This window comes from Mauremys reevesii, linkage group 18, assembly GCF_016161935.1.
Source record: "Mauremys reevesii isolate NIE-2019 linkage group 18, ASM1616193v1, whole genome shotgun sequence".
Taxonomy (NCBI): Eukaryota; Metazoa; Chordata; order Testudines; family Geoemydidae; genus Mauremys; species Mauremys reevesii.
Genome location: NC_052640.1, coordinates 2,482,151 through 2,506,167, shown reverse-complemented (window position 1 = coordinate 2,506,167; position 24,017 = coordinate 2,482,151). Strand labels below are relative to the sequence as shown.

The following is a 24,017-nucleotide window of genomic DNA, read 5'->3' as shown; positions in this document are numbered from 1 at the left end:
TTTGCATACAGCTTTTCAACCAGTTATGCACCCACTTTGTAGTCATTTAATCTACACCACATTTCCCTTGCTTGCTTATGAGAATGTCATGTGGGCTTGTGTAAAAGTCTTACTAAAATCAAGATATGTGTCTTGCTTCTCCCCATCCATCCACTAGGCCTGTAACTCTGGCAAAGAAGGAAATTAAGCTGCTTTGACTATCATTTATAACTCTATTATCCTCTAGGTACTTACCTATTGATTGCTTAATAATTTGTTCCGTATCCTTCCTGGTATCCTGGTCTATAATTCCCTAGGTCCTCTTGTTTCTCTTTTTAAAGCTACGTTTGCTCTTCTCCAGTCACACCACTGCAATGGATTCGCTGCACAATAAAATGTAAATATTTACATTTGCAAAGGAAAAGCCGATTTGAGCCTAATATGAAGACATTTTAATTTATTTATGTATTTTGGCTTTGCAGGACACAAAGGAAAATGCTTGAGCAGGAGAAAAAGCTTTGCACATCATCTAACAACCACCCGGGGGAAAATGCGGTTTATGCTAGCACGTTTCAGCCTCAGTCCACTGAGTTGCGTGCCTTTGAAACACCCAGACTGTACGGAGAGCTATGCTTATGGAGCTGACAAATACTGTTGATCAGTTACTAAGCTCTGGCTAGGAATAAATACTGTCATCATATTGTGTAAATGATACAAACACCTTTTTTTAACTTTATGTGCTTGTTAATGCACAGGAGGCAAACGGGTGCTGGGCTGGTTAAGTCATAGTAGGAAATATAGGACAGTGGCAGTATATGGCCTTGTGTGGCCATAAATTGCTAGCATTCACCACCACCACATTTTGTAGTTTGTCCGTATCAATGTTACAGCCTAACTTTCCTTGTTGTGGAACGCAATGTCCCCTCCCTCCTTTCTGTCTCATGTGGGGCTCCCATCTGCCTTTCCTGGACTGACCAACATGATCACAGCAGGCTAGTAATAGCCTATGTTGCTAGTAAAAAGCTGGAGTGAAGCAGGTCCTCAGCTGCTACAAATCGGCATAGCAACATTGACATCATCAGGGCTAGTCACATGCTTACTGCTAGGCATGTACTTAAGTGTTTTGCTGGATCAAGACCAGAGGCTCTGCACCGTGCAGGATCTTGCCCGCTAGGAATCAAAGCTAAATTTGTAATTTTACCAGCGATGGCGTTTAGACACGGTGCTCAGATGTTTAAAAGCAGCGACAAACAGGCCATAGTGGCTGGAAGAGTGTGGGAGGAGTAGCCTGCTGGAAGCCCTGGGGGGCGAGAGGGTGACTTCTGGAGCAGCATGGTCAGGAATTCAGGCTTCAGTGCTGCACCTCACTGGATGTGAGCAAGGAAAATAGCTTGCTGGGGATAGAATGCTGCAAGTTCCGAAATAGCCATCCTGTGCCTCGGGCTGCTGTGCTGTCAAATTGCTTTTTTTGGTACATTAGCCTCCATGAGACCATCATGCAGGGCCAGGCTCACAGCTGCTGCCAGAAGAGTTACTGCCTTCGACTAGTTATGAGATCAGCTGCTTAGTGGTTTTTATTTCTAGCTATATTTAGAACACGTCAGACCAGCTTTAGGCACTTTTTCAATTGTTTCCTCCTGGTTTTATGATTCCCCACATTTTGTAAAGCTCTGTTGGGATGGAATCTGTTCCTGCTAACCCAGAGTCTGACCAGCTCCCAGGCAAGTCAGTGGGATTTTTTTCTTTTGACTGTAATGGAAGCTGGAGGAGGCCCAGTTACTATAAGGAATATCCTTCCATGCATCAGTTTGCGTCTCCAGTGCTTTTATAACCGCCAACGATGCAACATTAAAACCATCTCTCTTTGAGTAAGGCAGACATTTGAGAACAGAATGTCTCCATAGCAGACTGCAAAGGCCAAGTGGTGGTGTTTGCCAAGTTTCTAATTAAGGTAATTAAAGTGTGCTTTCTTTTCCAATGGCTACGTCTTCTGAGAGCATCCACCAAGGCAACACTTTCTGTAAAGAGCGCCTTAGTTTGCAAGGCCTTCAGAAAGTCAGAACATGTGACGGCCAAATCAAGCCTAGCTAATATTGCACCCAATAATGGATTTTGTTTATAGGAATTCATTTGGCTGTTCATCACCACAACTGCTCTCTGCCATATATTAATAATGCTACAATAATTCTCTATCTTGTTTTATAAATGGAAACTGCTGTGAACACGCTGACTTCGTGGCCCTTGGCATGTCGGCTTGCAAGTGTGATGCTGGCAGGGGGAAAGATGGATTTGGGTGTGGAAGTTTAGGAGCCCAGCTTTGAAAACTTCAGCCTAAACTTCTACCACGTAACTGTGTGTGTGAGAGAGAGGGCGAGGCTGATTAATGGCATGAAGAAATCATTGGAGTCCTTTTTTCTCCCTGGTGCTCACCCATCCCTCACTGCAGAACTATTTTGATTATATAGATCCCTTTAGCTTGGCCTTCCTGACAAACTTGCTGTCACGCTTGAGAGGCTGTTGTATGTATGACAGCTTCAGGCAATGGAAACACAGCCACTGGCTTGATTGAAACAGGATTTTAAAATCATGCTGCCCCCTTAACATTGGTCCTTTCTTGTAGGATGGGAAGGTCTTTAAAGATTTTAAAGAGCCCAGATTGAGACAGAGCACACAAGAATAGGCAGAGAAGTAGTGTTAGCAAGCCAGCAGAAAGTCAATGAGTTACCAGTACAGCTGCTTCATATGGGGTCAAGCAGCAACATTGGAGACTGTCTGTTGGACGAAGAACAGGAGTACTTGTGGCACCTTAGAGACTAACACATTTATTTGAGCATAAGCTTTCGAGGGCTACAGCCCACTTAATCGGATGTCTGCTGGACGTCGGCTTTCAGCATCGTATCCTCTGAGTACGGAGCCAGCAAGCTCCAAGAGGGGCAAAATGAAACACAGCAGCTCCAGGAGCATGGCATGCCCAGGGACGGGTAGGACATCCAGAGGATACTTACGTGTACCTTGGCCAGCCCTGGCTTGGTCAGTCCCAGGGCCTTTTCTTTAAGGTTACAGCAGCCCTGCTCTTCTGCTCGCCGAATGTCTGAGTGACAGGCGGCTCGCGGGCCGCATAGCAAACCAGGGCTCACGAACTAGGGCACTGACAGTATTGCTGAAAACTGAGGGTCTCGCGCTTCTGAGAAGACGAATGACTGCACAGCCCCAACAGCAGGCAAAGCCATTTGAATGGCAGCCCTGGCAGGCTGCACTAATAACTGGTGCACGGTGTTGGACCCAGTGTTTGTTGGTGCTTAACATCCCCATGCTGGCAGGACTCCACAGCCATCATCATTTGCGGGAGCTGTAAGTGTTGCAGATACTCACCATCAGCTGATCGGCTGCAACCGGAGCTGCACAATGCGTGCAGCAAAGCAGGGCTCTCTGCCAGCCCCGCCCCCCGCTCCCAGGTGCAATGGGTCAGTATCTTCTTGTCTGGTGCTTATATCACAGCCATTCCCAGCCTTGGCCTCTTCGTGAAAGCCCCCTTTCCAAACACAGCCCCCCCCATAATGCACACACAGACCCACGCCCCGTTTGGAGGCTGTCTCAGGAGATGCAGGTATCGCTGTGGGAAAGCGCATTAAACAAAGTGCCACACAGCCTCTCCTCGGTGGGATTGATCCATATCTCAGTGTCCATACGTCCTGCATGAAGGGATGGGAACCACGGTGCAGCCTGGATTTCACTCGTAACCCAGAAAACCACTGGTCAGGATAGGGAAGGGCCTTCCTCTGCCATCTCCAAGGAGCTAAAACCTAATCGAGGCCAGGGCTTCCCATGGCCTCCTCCTTCTTTCCTCTATTTGATGGGATTGAGTTTCATGCCTATTGGATACACTGAGTGAACACACAATTGCTGTGGTGCATGGAGCCTTTCTGCCTGTTAGATGAGTTCTTTCTGTAAAGGGTGATGTAATTGAAATGATTCTCCCTGCAGGAGGTTCAATAGGCCTGGAGCCCTCCTCATGCTGTTCTCCGTGTTCGCCATTGTGACAGGCCTCATGCTTCAGGGTCTAATTCCCTGACAGCAGCTAAATCCACAGCCAGGATATTGGTGTTTTGGTAACCTTCAAACAGGCGGGGGCGTGGCGGATTCCCTCGGTAGGTAAGAGGGCCGAGGCTGAGCTGGTGTGCTGTCCAAATGGGAGCACTGCAGGGGAGAAGAAATCAGTTCTTGGCCTGTAAAAGCAGTAACACGGTGGGAAATCTGCTCTTTCACAGTCTGGGCAGTCATCACAACTGGGAGGAGGCCGAGCCTTATGCTGGGAGAATCTACACAGTGACTATGAATGAGGCAGAAATGTACCCTGCTCATGCCGCTCCACTGGCTTCCCCGGCCCCACTGCCCGCGTTGTGCTTCACGGTTGGCCCGACCAAGTGTCCTGTGCTAGGTCCCATTTTTCTCCTTGACTGTCCCCTCCCAAAGGTCAGGAGGTCACCTTCTCATCCAGGGTGCATCACGGCATCTTTACCTTAGCACAACCAAAGGCTCAAATGGTCTCATTATAGACAAGATCTACTAAGAAAGAAAATCAGATTGGGCCTGGGACACGGACCATTTTAACGGTGAAACAAACAATAGACTTATTCTCCTCTGCCCCTTTCCCTGAAAGCCTCCCCCACCCCACCGTGATCACACCACCTGCTGGGATTCCAGCCCTGACATGCCACTGGCCAGTTCTGCTCCGAAAGGCATGACAGAGTGCTGTAACATACCGGAGGTGAGCTCAGTCCAGGGTTTGCTCAGGTGTGTGCCATGAGTGGGGAAGTGGAGAAGTTCTTGGTTCTCCGGACCGTGGCTAGTGCCCTGTATCGTCTAGCTCTGGAGTCTTTTCCCAGTTTCCACTCTCAAAAGTCTGACATTTCAAATACCCCTTTGAGGTCACCCACCTATGGGCTCAAGATGCCTGGATCCTGGTTTGTTAGTCAACGGGCCACAGCTGGAGGTGACTGAGTCAAGCTCAGATTGATGCTTTTCATACAGCTCCCTCTTACTAGCCTGTCAGCTACGTGTTAGCAGCAGATTAAAGCCCCACTGTCGCAGACTTAATTCTGATAGGCCAAAACTCTCAGGCTGGTTTTTATTCTGGTTGAAACCCTGGTGTATTTTCCGCACACATGATAACTCTCCCAGCCCCCACACCCCTGGACTCAGCACCATTTTCTGGCATTCTCATGCCCATTCCGAGTGCCCGGTACTGCCAGTCGGACGCCTCAGCACAGAGATGCCCTGGCTGGAGTGGCTAATCCTACGCAAATGTCATGCGGTGCTATGGGATTACCTCAAGCATAGCGATGGGCTTCAGCGGGGAGGGCTCTCGCCCCTGAGCCCAACCCAGCCCCTCGAAAAGGTGTTTGCTGCTCTGAGTCAGCCCCTTTCCCCCCATCCCGGCCCATCTGCTGCAGAGCCTCTGCAACAGCTTCTGGCCTTACAGGTGAGAGTGACTAGAAAACTAGTAACGCTGGGCTAAACCCACAAAGGAGAAACTCGCCTGAAGCGCTTCATTCCAGCAAAGCCCCCCGAGGTCAGCTTGGCTGATGAGGACCCAGCACCACTGACACCAGTGGGAGTTAGTGATGTCACTGGCTTCTGTGGGGGCAGGATCAGGCCCGATGTGTAACTCATTCCTGCTATGGGATTGGCCAGCTCAGGCACATGCTATTGCCTGGGTGACTCCCAAGCACAGGTGCTGGAACTAGGGGTGCTGCTGCACCCCTGGCTTGCCGTGGAGTCCATTAGATCCAGGGTTCACAGTTTGGTTCAGTGGTTCTCAGCACCCGCACGATACACATTGTTCCACCAGCCCTCTGCCTACGATGGGAGCTGGGATGCTGCCAGCCTGGTTAGCTGTAGGGTATTTGCACAAGTGGACACAACACATCCTCTGTGAGTCTGAACAGATTTGTACAAGCGACTTTGGGTTCTCAGATGTCTGGGAAAAGGGTCTAAAATGGAATGAATCTAGTGACGTGGTTGCTGGGAATCATTCCCCCAGCTCTGCTCATCACTACTTGAAACTCAGCTACCTACGTACCTCTGACACTAGCCAGTATTGACAGCTAAGGCCCCTGGGCTCCTCCCCTGAGAGGAACAAATTAATTCCAACCCCAAGCTGTGCTGGTCTGGCTGGGGTGCAGGTTATTTCACAGCTGGTGGCCATCAGTGTCTGGGTGGCCAGCCTCATGAGCCCCTGGCTAGCTGTGCACAGGGATGAAATGATGATTTACTCAGCAGATCCTCACTCACATAAGCACCTGGTTAAAGCCCCAAGTAAGGACCCTAGGGTTTGTCCCTGCATTATCAAATCAAATGGAGACCCTTTTGGAGACCCTGCTGAAGCTGTGCATGACTTGCAGCCCAGCAAAATGATGCTACCTCCATACTTCGGACATGGTACTTACAGAAAACATGTTGTTTCTCTACTAGTCACAGGCGAGCTGCTCAGATGACTTGAAAGCGAGCCATTGCTTTGAATTAAAATCCTGAAAGAATAGCTTGAGCTTAATTACAGGGAACAAACCCTGTGCTTGCAGCAGCAGCAGCACATTGCAAACCAGCTGGTGGGTGAAAAGTTTCTACAGCAGGAACTGTTCTGGAGAGCAGCACACCACTGTTAGGAGACTTTAGTGAAAACAGAATTTATTTTTAATGGAAATAACTAGTGAGAGGCTCATTTGCATTCACATTGCAAAGCTTAGGCATTGACAGTACAAATTCAGTCCACCCAGACATCATTTATGCTGAACAAGTGCATGAGCTAAAATTGGAGCAAACTCTTGATGCTGCAAATGCTGTGCCAGGGGAACATTAATGCTCCTGTCCATGGGGCTCTGAAATGTTGGGTGCGATGCATGTGCCTTGGTCAATGGCTGGGGACACAGCGGCAGTGACAGTCCGGGGGTTATTGCGGAAGGATAGGAGCAATAACGTGAATGGCAGTTTTCTTTTTCCTGAAATGCAGAATATAAAATAATTAATAAAAAAACGTGATTTTTAGTATATGTCCATTTGATCCAACTGGGAACATAACCTTTGGCTTGGGTCACAGGCCTGAGCTGGATGTGAGTTTTATTGCCATCCAAACTGACCCAAATGAAAGAAAAACCTTTTCTAATCAAGGCCAAGAAGGAAAGTCCTGTAGTTTATGCCAGGTGGGGAAATTCAGCATGTTTTGAAAAACTGGTGAAATTCATCCCTGCATATGGTTCAGCAAAAAGGCCAGGTACCTTCTGTTCTGGAGTTAATTTTACCCCGTATTAATAAAGTGGTTCAGCTGGGATTTTTTTTTTAGTGTCCTAATCAATACACCATAAAGCGATTTTATTTTGTAAAGAGTTCAGACTCCTAAATGTCACAAGTGAGCTAGGTACAGTGTATGAATTCTGCTTCAGATTATGAATCCTCTACTGTATGTTTAGCGACCATCCTATTCAGAATCAGACACTCAGACACCCTTCCCTGCCTCCATGGCACAAGTATACAGGCTAGCTAGCCAGGAGGGTTTAAAGACTATCAACACCTAAATAGATCTTGCCCAAACAAAACCAGCCACATGGCTGCATCCTAGGGGAAACCAGTTTTCTCCAGCTTGTCTGCAGAGAGTGAGGGTTCTATGGAGTGGAAAATCTCCAGAGGGGGCAAAGAGCCAGAGAGGTCAGAGCAGGGATTTAAAAGCACACGGAAAACTATAAAGTTGAGGCATGAGTCAAAGGGCCAGGTTTCCTGAGTCAGAGGGGACCCGGTGGCTGAGGGACCGCCTAAGCTAAAGGAAGCTGGCTGCAGCCGCTGAAAGGCAAGCCGGGATTCGGAAGAGAAGTCTGACCTGGAGGAGTGATGTCTTGGAGAGGGGACCTGGAACCCTGAGAGGATGCTGCCCCAAATCCTAATGAATGCTCCAGAGTGACAAGGCAACAGAAGCAGCGAATGGCATATACAGGTGTTTATTGTGTACCTAGACCTGTATTGCTCTTCCTCTAACATAAAGAGTCATTGTGTTAGAAATCTTTTTGCCAAAGGAAGTTTGTGTCTATTTATGTCAACTATCACATATCCCTCAAGTATAAACCAGACTGCCAACAAGGGTAGAGATACTGCATGTTGTGGTGGGGGGGGAGACACAGCACTAGCCCTAGGTGTCTGGGTCCGCTGGGTCCCACTTCCAGAAGGGGCACCAGACAGAGAGCCTGCCCCAAAAGTGTGCCTGAGAGGCCAGAGTCAGAGACGGTGGCTGAAGCCTCCCCAGTGACCAAGGGGAGGTGAAAGGGACATGGGGCCATCCTGAGTCCAAACACAGTGGCCTGGTTAATGTCCAGCAGGGGGACCTTGGCCAGGGCCGTGTTTGTAATTATTATTTATATTAATACTGCAGCCGTGCCCAACAGCCCCTCTCAAGATCAAGGCCTCATTGTGTCAGGTGCTGTACAACACACCTCGGACATGGCCATCTGATTCCTATCCAAAGTCACTTTCTTTAGAACAAATGAATAGCAGTGGCCTGTGTCTAGGGAACTGTCTGGTGTGGGAAGGAGATGGAGTTGATGCTCTAGTAACGCTTTTCCAGGTCTAATGTTGATACTTTACAACGGCACAGACATTCTCATGAATTCTATAGTTTAACTGGAAGGGCTAAATGGTACCAAGCTCTGCTTTGTGGACGGCTTCCTCCCAGTGCTGGCCCTGCATGGAGAGGGCGGGAGTGCTGGCCGCTGGGGAACAAGGAGCTGAGCTCTGCTGCTGACTTGCTTGGTCACAATGGGGCTGACTCTCTGAGCTGCAAGGAGTCACTCCAGTGTGAGCGAGTGGAGAATCAGGACTTTATCCTCCCTGTGCTTCAGCAGCTCCAGCCCTTCCCTTACAGGGAGTGGTCAGAAGCAGAAGTGTGCAAAGTTCCCCTCAAAACTGTTCGGCATTCAAGGTCTCTTCTCATGTTGTTATAAACTCAGACGTAGCTCCTAATGTGGGAGGATCCAAGCCAATTGAGCTCCTGAATTGAAAACACAGCAATATGTGCTGTATGGAACATGCCAATAAAGCAATAGAAATGGCATAAAACAGATTTTTCACGTGCAGTTCTGTGAAAGGATGACGATGAATTTCACAGCGCGCAAGCTGTGCAGCTTTGATAATTAATTAATAAATTCTTCTTCACACAGCACACAGTCAACCTGTGGAACTCCTTGCCTGAGGAGGTTGTGAAGGCTAGGACTATAACAGGGTTTAAAAGAGAACTAGATAAATTCATGGAGGTTAAGTCCATTAATGGCCATTAGCCAGGATGGGTAAGAATGGTGTCCCTAGCCTCTGTTTGTCAGAGGGTGGAGATGGATGGCAGGAGAGAGATCACTTGATCATTACCTGTTAGGTTCACTCCCTCGGGGGCACCTGGCATTGGCCACTGTTGGTAGACAGGATACTGGGCTGGACGGACCTTTGGTCTGACCCAGTAGGGCCATTCGTATGCTTTGGGATCCCCAGATGAAAGGGTGTCAATTATTATCATCATGAGAGCTGGCCTACCACAAAGCAGGACAATTAACATGCAGCAGAAAAGAAGCTAAAGGGCACGGAGATGAGGTTGGAGCCTGTCTGGGGGGTCAAGGCGGCTATAAGACCGAACTCATCCAAAGTGCTGTTGGAGAGGCCAAGTGCCCAGCACAACTTTTTAAAGCAAGGCTCAGAGCTTAGAGAGCACTGACTAGGCGCTCAGGAGAAAAGCGTCCGCTGTATTTAATTCCTTTATTATTGTCATGGTTTCCACCAGACCGTTTGACCATCTTGAGTCGCTCCGGCCCCCCTGCTGGCCAAAATCACTAACTGACTTTCCTCTGGAGGGCAGGGTCTCATCCTCCACCGGCGAGGCAATGCTAATCTGAACTGAGAAATGATGTTCAGCAACCAGGCAAATTGCAAACTCTGATCTCTCTCTGGGAGCAAAGGACACATTAATAAGCTCTTGCTTCCAAGCAGGGCTGTGAGCTGTGCACCCTTGAAACATTTGTGAATTAACATTACCAGTTGCAATTTGGAGCCCCAAACACCTCACAAATTAAATTATTTATTCATATGAAATGTGCTTACAATTGCAAAAGGGAGTTGCTTAATTGAAAGCGCAGCTAGCATTTTAATAGAGCTATAAAAGGATGAAACATGGGCATAAAAGGAAGAAAAGCGTTTAAGATGACTGCTTATGGTTAGTGAATATATTGAGGAGCCAAAATATCTAAGCAAAGAGCATTGAGCTCCCATGAGCACTGAGGTATTTTATCTTTTATGTACAAGCCCTAGGGTTAAATTTCACATAATTCACAATTATGACGTTAGTTCATTACTATAGCTTCAAAAGGCTTTGACCAACTAGCAGATCATATTAATAATATCTGTCCCAGGTTGAGTAAACTTGTGTTTACCTTACAGTAATCCATTCACATGCACATAGGGATAAGAAACCATTACTCAATGTACATGATGGCTCATTGAATCCAATAGTAACAGCACAAAACATCGTGGGGAAATTAGGCATGTAGGGTCAACAACAGACATAGCCATGCTTAAAGTTCAATCAACTTTGTTGACATTATCTGAATTAGTTCAAATAGATCATGAGAGATACAATCTATCTGGCATTGGCCACATGGCATTTCAGTGTCTTGTATTGGACACACATTCAGGGGACTCTGAAGCGAAGATGAGAGCAGATACCACAAATGGCAGGAAGCCCCACCAGGCGCGGTTTTCATCTGCACCTAGACAACATGGCCCTGAAAGAAAATGGTGTGCAAGTTCAAAAAACATTCTTTTAAACCCTCTTTCCTGACTGGCGCTGTCCCCTCGTCGCTTGCAAAGAATCAGGCCCCACGCGCTTAAAGGCCGCGGAAAGCTGCTCACCTAAAGGATAAAGTGCTGTTTCAGTCAGACCGTTGTAGTACTGCAGTGACTCGGGGCGGTGTTAGGCCCCTTGGCTGCCTAGTAAAAGCTGTGTAGGTGCAGGCATGAGAGTCACAGGATATTAGAGAGACCAGGTGGGTGAGGTATTATTTTTTATTGGACCAGCTTCTGCTGGTAAGAGAGAGAGAGAGACAGCATGTCAGAAATTGGTCCGGTAACAGCTATTACCTCACCCACCTGGTCTCTCTAATAAAATCATACCTCGGTTGAGGGGCCAGAGGTTGTTTTTATGACAGACCAGTGAAACAAAGACTTGGTGTAGCTACACTGGGTTCAAAACCGTGTTACACCCAGCTCCAGTGTTAGCCCTAGGTCAAGGCCCTTCTGGGCCGGCCAGCTGCCCGGTGGTTGGCGAGTTCGTTCCCATCGAGGGGGCCGAGACAGCTGAGGGAGGTGCTCCCAGCTGGAAGCAGTGTTCAGCTGAGTCTTTATAGGCTCAAAACCTTAAAATAAGGGGGGGGTGTTAACCCTCTGGGGGAGGGAGACAAGGGAGCTGTGCTGGCCAGAAGCCAGGCAGGGCACGCGGGAGCCCTAGGAGCCACCCGGCATGGCTTGCGGTTGCTGTGTGGGTTGGTATTTCTGAGCTGGCTGCTCGTACCTCTGCAGGGAGGGGAGAAACGTGCAGCTGGGGACACTGGCCAAGCAGGTGTCAGTTTGGGTTAAGCCAGAGCCCATGTTACTAAACCCCACTGGGAAGGTTGGCGGGGGGCGATTGGTGGGCAAACCTGAGCCTCCGAAAACATTCTCCCTCTCACTCAGTTCTCACCCCAAGCGCTGACTCCAGAGCTACCCCGGGGCTGCACTTGGCCCAATGCGCATCTCTCAAACACGATCCTGATTTCACTCAGCGAACCTCTCCCATGTGACCAAGCAACAGTCCTGGCTCTCACAGAGCCATGTTCCCAGAGCCGCACACCTGGCCCTCCCAGAGTCCGGGGAGTCGTCAAGTTTTTAAAAAGGCAGCATGCCAGCCTGTCTGCTCCCTCTAAGGAAGGGTCCAATGTGCCCAATGATGGCGCTTCTGCTGTTGGTTGTGGCTCAGTCCTTTAGTGGCATTTACACGAAGTGGAGAGCTGGGTGGCAGCTGATGCAACCTGATTTGTGGCCCAGATCTGAGAATGGTGAACGAACACGAACACGAACACACACACACACACATTCTCTCTCTCTCTCTGACCAGGGTGGTAAGGACAATACGACGGGCAGGCCGCGGGTAGGCACTGCAGGGCTGCGGAAGGGCAGCTGCAGGAGAGGCAGGGATGTCCTCAGCGAGTAGGCCTTTTCATTCTGTCAGCTATGCAAACAGTGACTCCGTCTGCATTTCCCTGGCCTGGCGTAGTGGGATTCATTTAGAACATGGGCAGTAGGGCGAGGGGAGCGCTGGAAGTCAGGGAATTGGTTCATTTCCAAGTCGATGAGGAATGCAACAGCTGAAAGATGAGACAATATGTCAACTGGAAACAAGTTGAGTCATTAATGTGGTGCCTACGTGGTGCAGCACTGTTGCTGTTGTTGATATGAGCCCAGCAGGCCCAGTCAGGCCTGGGCACTCCACAGTCACAGAGGAGGCAGTCTCTGCCCCAGCGAGCGTACACTCTAGTCTGGAAGGGGGTTACAAACAGAGGGAACGGGGAAAGAGGGCTAGGGCGAGAATGAAATATCTGTACAGCCCCAGTACACTGGGGGGGGCTGGTTCATGACTAGGGCTCTTAGGCCTTACCACAACAAAGCAATAAATGCACCATTAACAGGTTGCAAATCAACTCACACGCTGGTGTAATTACACCTGCCGACAGCTTCTCTCCGTGGTCCCAGCCAGCACTCTGAGACGACGCAGCACAGCGGGTGCCTGCTCTCAACCCAATGCTGCAGCTCTCAGACAGCACAACTTCCCTCTCAACTCCTTTGCTGGGGTTTCTCTCCAAGAAACTGAGCTGGGGGTGGGGGAGCTGGTATAGAGCCCAAAGCCGCGCCAGTGTGCGCAGAGACGGCCGGGAACATCGCTCTGGGGGCGCGGGATTGAAGCCGCGCCAGTGTGCGCAGAAACGGCCGGGAACGTCGCTCTGGGGGCGCGGGATTGAAGCCGTGCCAGCGTGTGCAGAGACGGCCGGGAACGTCGCTCTGGGGGCGCGGGATTGAAGCCGCGCCAGTGTGCGCAGATACGGCCGGGGACGTCGCTCTGGGGTCGGGGGATCGAAGCCGCGCCAGTGTGCACAGATACGGCCGGGGACGTCGCTCTGGGGTCGGGGGATCGAAGCCGCGCCAGCGTGCGCAGATACGGCCGGGGACGTCGCTCTGGGGTCGGGGATCGAAGCCGCGCCAGTGTGCGCAGATACGGCCGGGCACATCGCTCTGGGGACGTGGGATCGAAGCCGCGCCAGCGTGCGCAGATACGGCCGGGGACGTCGCTCTGGGGTCGGGGGATCGAAGCCGTGCCAGCGTGCGCAGATACGGCCGGGGACGTCGCTCTGGGGTCGAGGTATCTATGCCGATCCAGTGTGCGCAGATACGGCCGGGCACGTCGCTCTGGGGTCGTGGGATCGAAGCCGCGCCAGTGTGCGCAGATACGGCCGGGAACGTCGCTCTGGGGTCGGGGGATCGAAGCCGCGCCAGTGTGCGCAGATACGGCCGGGGACGTCGCTCTGGGGTCGTGGGATCGAAGCCGCGCCAGTGTGCGCAGATACGGCCGGGAACGTCGCTCTGGGGTCGGGGGATCGAAGCCGCGCCAGTGTGCGCAGATACGGCCGGGCACGTCGCTCTGGGGTCGGGGGATCGAAGCCGTGCCAGTGTGCGCAGATACGGCCGGGCACGTCGCTCTGGGGTCGTGGGATCGAAGCCGCGCCAGTGTGCGCAGATACAGCCGGGAACGTCGCTCTGGGGTCGGGGGATCGAAGCCGCGCCAGTGTGCGCAGATACGGCCGGGAACGTCGCTCTGGGGTCGGGGGATCGAAGCCGCGCCAGCGTGCACAGATACGGCCGGGGACGTCGCTCTGGGGTCGTGGGATCGAAGCCGCGCCAGTGTGCGCAGATACGGCCGGGAACGTCGCTCTGGGGTCGTGGGATCGAAGCCGAGATCAAGGAGGAATGGGGCAGCGCTTGCCCCAAACCCAGAGTTGAATAAGCTCCAGGGTCTTTTAGCCCCTTGCTGTTCATTCAAGAGTGAGGGTCACCCCTGTGCCACATGCACTGGGCCTCTGTGCTTGGAAGTTCCCCTCTAGTCTGGGTAGGCTCAAAGCAGTGTCTCCTTTGGCCACAAGGCTCACGCCTTGGCATGGACGCTCTGTCTGGCAGCCCGTCTCCGCAGTGGGAGGCTGCAGACAACCCATCCCAAACCCGGGCTGAGCTGAGCCCACTGCCAGACTCTGCAGTAGCACCAGCGCCCCCTTTTCCAGCGTTCCACCCTGGGTCACAGCTTACCCCCTTCAGGGACAGTTGATATTTGAAGCAAACAGACCCAGACTTTGCAGAAGGCTTTGCTACAACAATCGCTCTTCTCACTAGACAGGAGAAGAGCTGTTCAGCTCCAGGCAACATAATAAACACGGGCGCCCGGTTCCCGGCCTCCGTTTCCTCACCACTCCTGAGCAGTCTTTGGGCTTTTGCCAGGTCCTCTAGTGAATTCAGGGTCCTGCCTCTCCCACTTCTCCTCCTACACAGACTTGCCTTCTGGTATCGTGCCTCCATGATCAGGGAGAGATGCTTCCTTTTATAGACTTCCTGGTCCCCCGCAGTAGACTGCCCTGGTCAGCCCCAAGCTCCCAAGAGGTGATAAAAGTCCTTCAACGGATGATCTACTGTTAGGTCACCACCCACCTAAAGTACAGACTCGAATAACTGGCTTGCCCTTGGCTAGCTCCATGTGAACGTATCAGCGGGGTTAGTCTGGCTGTGCATCTGACGAAGTGGGTATTCACCCACGAAAGCTTTTGCTCCAGTACATCTGTTAGTCTATAAGGTGCCACAGGACTCTTTGTTGCTTTTTCCATGTGAATGGATGATCGTCATGGTTTAATGATCTTCCATTGTTAGCCCTCTGGTAGGTGAAAGAATTTCTCCTGATACCTCCAATGTGTTTCAGCTCATTTTAGAAGCTACAGAGCCAATGTGAAGGCAGAGAAGTGTATTCTAATCAAAACTGGGCTAAGACAACAAAATGAAGCTGGTAGTTTGAAGTAGATCAAAACAGAGAATATGTAAGATCCATCCGAGTTCATACATCGGACATAGACAGATCTCTCAAGCTGCCACACCCTCCAGCCTGTTTTAGGGATGGACAAGATGTAATTGGGTGGCTGGTGCATTCATATACTTCCCTCTCTCAGCCTGCATCCTGCTATTCCAAATTAAACAACTCATTTAACACAGTGTAGAAGCTTCTCAGAGATCATGCTAGCGACGGGAATAGTAATTAAACCCCTTTTTTGCTTTCCCATTATAAAATTGTGTCATTGCTTTTCTAACACAACCCTTTTAATCTCACAGTATAAAATAAAAATGTATTTGCTCAGATGCTTTCTCCATTATAGAGCCATGTTTACGTGGCTTTCACAACAGACAGAACATTTCAATTTTCTCAGTTTTGCTTCACTTGCTCAGTTTAATATCCAAAGCTGGCCTGATTCTCAGCTGACTTATGCAGGGGCAGACCAGGAAGAAGCCGCTCTGCTCAGGGGACTGCAGCTACACAGCTGATGTAGAGGTAAGAACAGAATCAGGGCCTTCTGAACGCATGTGTGTGATGCTATCACATCTCCGCCTCCCTTTCTATTCCTGGATATATCGTAGATGTAACCGTACATGCTCACACGGGCTTCTTTGCAATTTCCTGGCGTGTTCTTTACATACGGTTTCCTAGAAAAATGATTCCCGACAATCTTTGTCAACTTTGTTGGTTTAGGGAAATAGCGTCAGAAAGTCATTTGCTGTGATACCCTCTTGGCAACTATCATTATCCAGGATCCACACTAACCAGGCATTGGGTAGTTCCCTACTACTGTCACTAGCAAGTCTCTAGTCCATTAAAGCAAAATTATTGTCCAAGCCATAGAGAGCAAAGCCCCAGCAGAATAGCTAGAGGAATTTGTGCCGTATTTCTCCAAAAGAACTGAATTCCCTCTGATTCTCTGCTCCCCCCGTAACTGTCCTCTATGGCCCTGTCATTGAACTATCTGAGCACCTCCAAGTACTGACAATAGAAAGAATGATCATGCTCCATTAATAACTAACCCAGTTATTTGTTGACCCTTTATAAACTGTTTATAAAAGCATCTATTTATTGTTATGGATTCCAGCCCTAGGGTGAATATAACCATCAATAACACCTTCTACTGCTGTGCTTTTAGTCACTGAAAACACATACTACTCCTCTCTGCAACATTTATAAGAACTAATCATTATTTATTAATCTGCTAGATACTATTTATAAATGTAACAAATTAAGTTTGCTGCTATTATTCTGGTCACACTTTATACTAAGTAATCTGCCTCACCAGCCTATATGAGAAATGGCTTTTTAATAGTTGATAAATGTCCTTTTGTGAGTATGTTGTATGTGTGGGTGAAAGAGGCGATTCAGTGCAGGAATGTGAACTCAAAGCAATGAGTTTTGTATTTAGTTCTGAGCATGGTGGCTGTCTTGTGGCAGTGAGTTCCACAGTCCAGCTCTTGTGAAAGTTCTGTCTTCTGCATTCATGACCCTTCCCCTACTGGCTAAAGTTACATTTTGATGGAACATAGCTGTAGGGGGGTTTAATGGTCACAAATGGAGACGCTCAGATAGCCAGGGCCAGTGCATGAAAGTCTTTGCATAGCAGGACAGCGATTGTGAACTGGACTTTGTTTTCTCAGGGGAGCTCATGCAGAGAGAAGCCCTGGGAAGATGTTCATCCCGACGAGTGTTACTAAGCAGATGGGCTGCTTAGTGCATTTCATAGCATTTGCAGTTTTTCATGGCTATAATGAGTTGCGATAATCCACTCTGGAGCTCATGAATGGATGGGTCACTGAGGCCAAGCCGATGTCTCCTAGGATGGGGAGTTGCAGGTGTGTGTGTGTGTGAGAGGGGGTGTGTTGCCTGTTGGCCATTTAGGAATGCAAATACCATAGTTATGTGGCACTTACACACTAATAACCTCTAGAAGAGGGCCAGGAGAGGTCTCCTCAGGACAGGCTGGCTGCACTTTGTCTACCCAGCTTTGAGGCTGATGCACTATGATCTCTGCTTGCTCTTTTGTGCTGATGCTGAGTGGCATTTTAACGCGTCTCTCGCCTGTTGACCTTAAGATATAACTCACAAGCTATGGTTCACTGTTCGTTAGAATTACTTCTCCAGCGATGAAGGGCAGAGGGCTAAGGGTGGGAAGATGCCACTCTAGCTCAAAACAAATACCCTCTCACACCCTCTGCCAAGTGTCTCCCAGGAGGGGATTTGGCCAGGCTGGGCTGTTGATGGAACCAGTAAAGGAGATTTAGTGGGAATGGTGCCTCAGTTTCCCATCTATACAATCACTCCACTGCCCTGCCTCATGGGGGGTGGAGGGTTAAGAAGTGCCCCAATCCTACAATACCTTTAGTACTGCAGAGACTAACCCGAGTACCTCCTAGCCATGCCATGCTTAGTATCAGGAATGTGACAAGCACGACTCTTCATTCGCCAGCCCCAGCACGGTTTGGAAAACACATGTGGGCCAGGGGAGGTCAGAAGAAGCGTTTGAACTACTGGATGCTCATCCGAACCGCAACATTTTGAGGTTTGCCAGTCACTGGAAGGAGCCAGACTTTTAAGTGGTTACTTAGCGGATACATGCTGATGTATCCAAAATGGACACCAAGGAAGTCTAAATCGGATGGCAGGCGTCAGTGCCGTATTCAGCTCTCGTCGCTGGGCTCTGGGGGTGGCTGTTTCAGGGTGTTTGATAGACAATCATTACATGGGGCTGTCAAAGGGCTCAGTCCGAGGGCCCCAGGTGTGCAGCCTACATCCATTTGTTCCACTGAGCTCAATGCAGCGCAGTAGGTCATGTGACCTTAGTCCTGGCTCTGTGGTGGTGCCTCAGGGGCTGCATGGGCATAGGATGACCCTAGTTCCCAAAGGGAAAATGGGACACCCTGTGGGGCTAGCCTGAGCCCTCCCCACACCCTCCCCACGTGGCGCTGGTCTGAGCCGTTCACCCGAGCCCTGCCCCCCTCTGCGAGGCTGGCATCCCTGCTCGCCCCCTGCACATTCCTCTGCACCCCACTTCTTTGACAAATGCCCACTTTTGTCAAAAAAAGTCGGGACGGACAGGACAGGGCCTAAGAAAGGGACTGTCCCGGACAAAACAGGACATAGGGTCACTCTACACAGGCAGAATGAAACAAATTAGTCACCAAACCAATTGCTTTAGTCCAGTGCCTGGTACCCACTGCAATGCTGGGGTGGGCGGGGGGGTGGCGGGGGTGGGTGGAGGCAGGTCTCTCTGCCTTTGGTTGCTAGCTGCAGCCAGTTCATCCATTCCGTCAGTGATATTCTAGAGCAGCTCGTCCAAGTTCTGAGAGCCTGCCTGCTTCCCGATGCATGACATGGCCCCGCGGGGAGATTGCTGTGGAATTACAGGGCAATTATAATGAATGGAACAAATGGAGAACGGAGACATTGAAGGACCGTTCTTCTGGAGGCTTGGGATGGCGAGGGAGGCAGAGACATCACAGACACACTGTATACAAAACACTGCCCAGTATGCGCTAGTCTTATGCTTCCACAGTGTGCGTGGCACATCCCAGTCTGTTCTCCAGGTCACAATCTGCAAATCCAAGGGGGTTCACAGCAGTTAAAAGGCATTAATAACACCTGTGCAGAGCGACCAGCTTGACTTTGCGAGTCCTCCCCTATGCTGTTGTCAAAGCTCCTGAGGAACTTCTCACAGGACCGAATTGGGCTATTGCTGCCACTAAACATGACCCGTGGGCGTGGTCCGCGGGAACGCCAGAGGAGGAACAAAGAACTTTGTGGCTTTTACACCAAAATCCCTAAAATGTGGTTCCTCACTGGATTTTCCAGGCCAAGCTCGAGTGCATAGCTAGGGGAACAGGGTGGTCCACGTAGGAATGTTTGAGAGCCAATAGGAAAATATCAGGCCGGGTTCTCAGGTGGTGTAGCCCAGAATAGGTATGATGGTTTCAACGGAGCTGCACCAACTGACACCAGCTGAGGACATTACCCAGCGATGCCAGCAATGCAGATGGGCATTCAGGGGAAATATTCACGTTCCACCACATAACGCCTGCTTTGTTTCAGTCCATAGTACTGCTGCAAGAGAGGGCCACCCAGGCCTTCGGGAGTGATCAGGGGACCTGTTGCAAAGTAATGTGTCTTGTAGGTTGGGAGAAATGGAGGGGAACAGAGAGATTGAGCTGTTCCCGGCAGACTCTCCCAGGAACACGCTACGGGGGGTCATCCCTCTGCACATCAGTACGTGTGAGCAACTTCCAGATGTGACGAGCTTTAGCCTGGCTCTGCTTAATGGCCAGAGAGCGGCTCCCTCTCTATCTCACCCTGTAGAGTTGCTATCTTTGCCCACACGGGCCCTGGTTTGAGTTCTGGCCATGCTAACATGCAGGAGATGCACAGTCTCTCCCCCGTGTTCATCATTCAAAGCAGCTCAGTTCTGTTTGCACCAACCAGGGTGCATCTGGGCTCGTCTAGCACCACTGCCCTGCCCGTACAGGGAGTGACTCAAGCCCAGCAGTCACTATTTTTAAAGAATTCCCTCTTTCTACAGTTTGTTGTGGATAGAAGATCATATTTCCTCTTCTCCCAATACATTCAGCCTTGTATAATCCCAGGGACTGCACGTGTCTCCCTTTTCATGGCAGTGGTTCTGACTGAAAGAGAGGAGAAAGGAGGAGGCTCTCTAGGGTTTTCTAAAGGGAAGGTCATGCCAGGCTGGCAAAGTTGCTTTGGAAGAAGAAATCTAAGACCGGAAATTGGTGGGCTGATCCCCAAATAGCTTATTGAGCGCTGCCTGGTGGACGTAAGAGTTCTGAGCGAGGTGGGGGAGATGTCTGGTCACGTGAACATGTGCACTGCAGAGAGATTGCCACCATACGGGGCACCATGGCTGGCTGCTGTCGCTCTAGTGCCACTCAGAACTGTGGGTGCCGTGTTGCTTTTCTGCCTGTAAGAGGAATCAGGCTGACCCGAGGCGTGCCAGGATTGCAATCCCTTATTTCACCATCCCTAGGTGCAGCAGCGTCAGAGACACCAGAGAAGCCAAGCAGAGAAACAAGCAACGCAGCAAGCCAAGTTTGCCTTCCTCCTTGCTCTCTGCTTTGGAGAATTAAATCCCTCCCGCACAAAGCTGCAAAGGGGTTCTTTGATTCCTTTTTGTGGATGCTGCCACTTGAGATGGTCAATTGTGGTTGGCCCAAAGGGGCTGTGAACAAAGAAAAGGACGTTTCTAGTGCGCTCATGAGTCTTCTGCGTAAGTCATTACCCAGGACACCACCAAGCACACAACGATGTCTACTCCTAAATAGGTGGTAAATAGAACACGGGGCACGTGGGGAGGATTTAAAGAGTCCTAGTCCCTCCTCCCTCAAAGAATCTGTCCCTTTAACACTGCTGGCCTTGGAGCGATGGCCCAGAGCCACCAGGAGCGCCCTGGGTCCCCTGTGTGGGCAGTGTCAGCAGAGAGGCTAAAAAGGGCTGAGCCCAGGGACGAGAACTGCCCTTGAGCTCCTAGAGGTGGGCTCTGCAGCTCGGACTTGAGTTATCCCATGTCACACCAATGTACGTGCCCAGCTTGTCCTACCACTGCCCACGCTGTACCTTTGCTGGGGAATAAATTGGTGGCTTCAATCCTTTCGCCACCTCCTAATTCACTGGAGAAATATTAGACTCCCCGAAGCAATCCGGCATCCACTGCTGGCATCCCTTGGTTTGAGTGCATTGCCCTTCAAAACAGTAGTTGCCTCCAGATCTGCACAGCCACAGAACACAATGTTTGAAGCCAGGGATGTAACATTAGCGACAGGAGTCAGCGAATGGTCACCTCTGCCTGTGACGGTGCTGGGACTTTTTGTCATTCTGACCTATGTCAATTTCCATTTTGCTAAAACTTGTGATTTAATTGAGAGTCTCCCACTAACAGCTGTTTTTCTTAAACCCCCAGCTCCTGAGGTCTGTTGATAATAGGAGAATCTCCCCTTTCATTTAAAAGAAAAAGTAAATTGCTAGCTCTTGTGGTTGTGGATAAAAACTTGAAAACATGAACCCAAGAGGCTCAGAAATGAGGCAGCCAATAAAAAGAACCCAGCATTTATTAATTTTTAAAATCTCATGATTTTTAATCCAGTCTCATGATTCTGGAGACCTAACACCTATTTTTGAATGTTTGTGAATTAATAATACTGGATGAATGGTGCCAGGAAATAAAGATTAGTCTCTTACCTGGACATCATATATTTATTACACTGGCCTCGGCTAGTGTTGGGTGTGATCTGGGAGGTATTACTTGTATCAGACAGCACCATACATGAGCATGACACTTTACCTGTCTTTTAAAAGATGATGGGCACATGCTGAGCAGCTCATAAGCTAGTGGGGAAGTGCTATAGAAACTCTGCATCCAGTAACAGAGTCACGGCAGCACAGCAGGGAGACACGGACACCTCCGAAAAGATAAGTTTAATCAAAATCTAAAGAAAGAAAGAAAGGAAGGAAGGGCTGCTAATCAGAAATGCAGTCACTTGAAAAGCAGCAGGTAGGGCGAATGAGACTGATTTTAAATAATTCATTGTGTTAATTGGGGAACGAGAGGGGAAACTCTCTCTGCTCTTTTTAAACTCACACGAGTCATCGTTTGATCTTCACAAGGGTTCTGGTTACCCCTTGCCATGGAAACTGAAGGCTGTCAGACAGTGAAGTCCGACAATGCTGGAGCATTCACCATTCATGCCATTGCAAAGAATCTGATGCACTTATATGGCTCCCTAGTGAGAACTAAAGACTGTAGCTGGAGTGAGCGAATCCTCCATAAACAGCATGTGGAAAATGAGCCTATTGCGTCCCGCTGAAGAAACTCATATGGTTTCAAAATAGATCCAAATGTTTCACTTTTCTTTAACGGTTATTGGAGCTGTTGTATCTGCTGATGGGGTAGAGAGGCCAAGGAAGCAAGGCACAAAATAAAAAAGGAACTAAGAAGAACTAGACCCTGATGCTGCAGGTGGTTTGGAGCCTTGGTGTGTAACTTTAACAGATTTATTTTTAACTTCCCTGTGGAGACAGAGATCTCACTGACTTTGTATTCCAGAAGCCCATGATGCGTCTGAGCAAGCTGTTCCAATATGCATTACCTACCCTCAATGCATCTGCAGGCTCTGTGGCTTGCATGTAAATGCATCTATATGAGTGTTTTAAACTGTGCCAGATAATTAGTGCACTTAGATTTTGTGTATTACAGGCATACTTACTTCTCCTGCCCAGGGCGAAAGACAGATGATCTGTGGCAGTTTCGGTTCTCAGTGCCAGCCCTGAGCACTGGACAATGGGTCCCATCTGTGTGTGATGTCTAGTTACATGTCTTTGGATGAACACCATGGTATCATGCAATCCAGACCAGTAAGTGGGTGCATCACACTTGCCTTGTGACCCTGCTCTGTTGCTGTAGCTCCCTGCCTAGGATGCTCACAGTCAGCAACAAGCATGCTCTGTGCCTGCAGGGTGTGCAGCCCTGACCCCGTACCCTGACCTAAGCAGTTTGCCTCTTGCAACAACACAGTCACTCCCTGGTTTCCACATGCCCGATTACACCTGGCACGATGACCCCAACACTCCGCAGCCCTGAATATTCCCTGAACCACGTGCTCTGAAATGTCCAGCCCTGCCCTGGGCCATTCAGAGGAATAATAAGGTTCATTTGCTCCTCTAAAGAGACAATGTGCACAATTTATCACTTTAACCGGAGTTAACAGTCACTGCAATTCAAACACAGCACTGGCTGGTGTTAGATTAAAAGTAAAACAAGTGTATTTAATTACAAAGAGGTCAGGTTTACGTGAGATGATGTAAAGATTGAAATGGCTACAAAGACATAGTATCAGAAGGGTAGCCATGTTAGTCTGGATCTGTAAAAGCAGCAAAGAATCCTGTGGCACCTTTACCGTGCTCAGACTGTAACAAGCTACTGTCTAGGTATCGGGTAAGATTCTTACCACACCCTTCGTCCAGCAAGATGGCTGACCACCCCTTGGGTCAGGATCTCTCCCCAAAGACAAAGTGCTCAGTTTCTCTGTCTTCTTAGGTGAAAAGATGCTTTCCAAAGGTTAACTGGATTATAACAGAGGGGAAGTGAACACATAATATCAGAGGACATCCATAACTCCCTAGGCAGCGTTGTCACATAGATTCCACAATGATATTATTGATCAATATGTTATTAGGTTTCAGACGACACCTCACCAGGGATAATTTAGACAAATATCATTGCAGTAGTGTGGGGTGTGAACACAGGGGCTCTGAGCGTCTCAGATGGCTGCAATCCATCAGACAGGCGGTGCATTGTGAAGATATTAGAAGCCTGTCTAGACAAGGCTAGTGACAAGCACACAGGCTGCGAAGAACAGGCAAGGTCTTGGCGTGGGTTTGTTGGCAGTTCACTTGCAGCATTCAGTGTCAGTTGGGCCACTTTAACCATCCGCCCACACGTTAATCATGCCTGAGATTGCTCAGGGGCAATGCGCTGAGGACAGGAATGCTCACAGTCAGTGACAAGCATGCACTGTGCCTGCAGGGTGTGCAGCCCTGACCTGGACAATCCTGTCCACGCTGAGTGCTCCGGGTGGGAGCAGCTCAGCCCATGAGTCATGGTGACTTTCCAGGCAGCGCAGAGTAACTCAAACTCCACAGTGAAGTACAATGGAGCCTCACTGCTTGAATTCTACCAGACACCGGGAGTCAGCTCTGAGTAAGGCTGAAACCTGACTTCCATCAACCCCCAGCACAACAGGTCCATTTAAATCTGAGTGCGCAAAGTACACCGGTTCTGCTCTCTCTTGCACTGGTG

The 24,017-nt window shown here is 49.7% G+C and overlaps 1 long non-coding RNA gene across 1 annotated transcript in view; it reads right to left on the bottom strand.

Annotated features, from left to right (window-relative positions):
- Nucleotides 1-6,701: 6,701 nt before the first annotated feature.
- LOC120386390 overlaps nucleotides 6,702-24,017 on the bottom strand; it is a 44,108-nt gene continuing 26,792 nt past the window's right edge. Inside the window, exon 3 of the long non-coding RNA XR_005589698.1 lies at nucleotides 6,702-6,977. This is a non-coding gene — a long non-coding RNA (uncharacterized LOC120386390). The remainder of the gene's footprint in view (nucleotides 6,978-24,017) is intronic.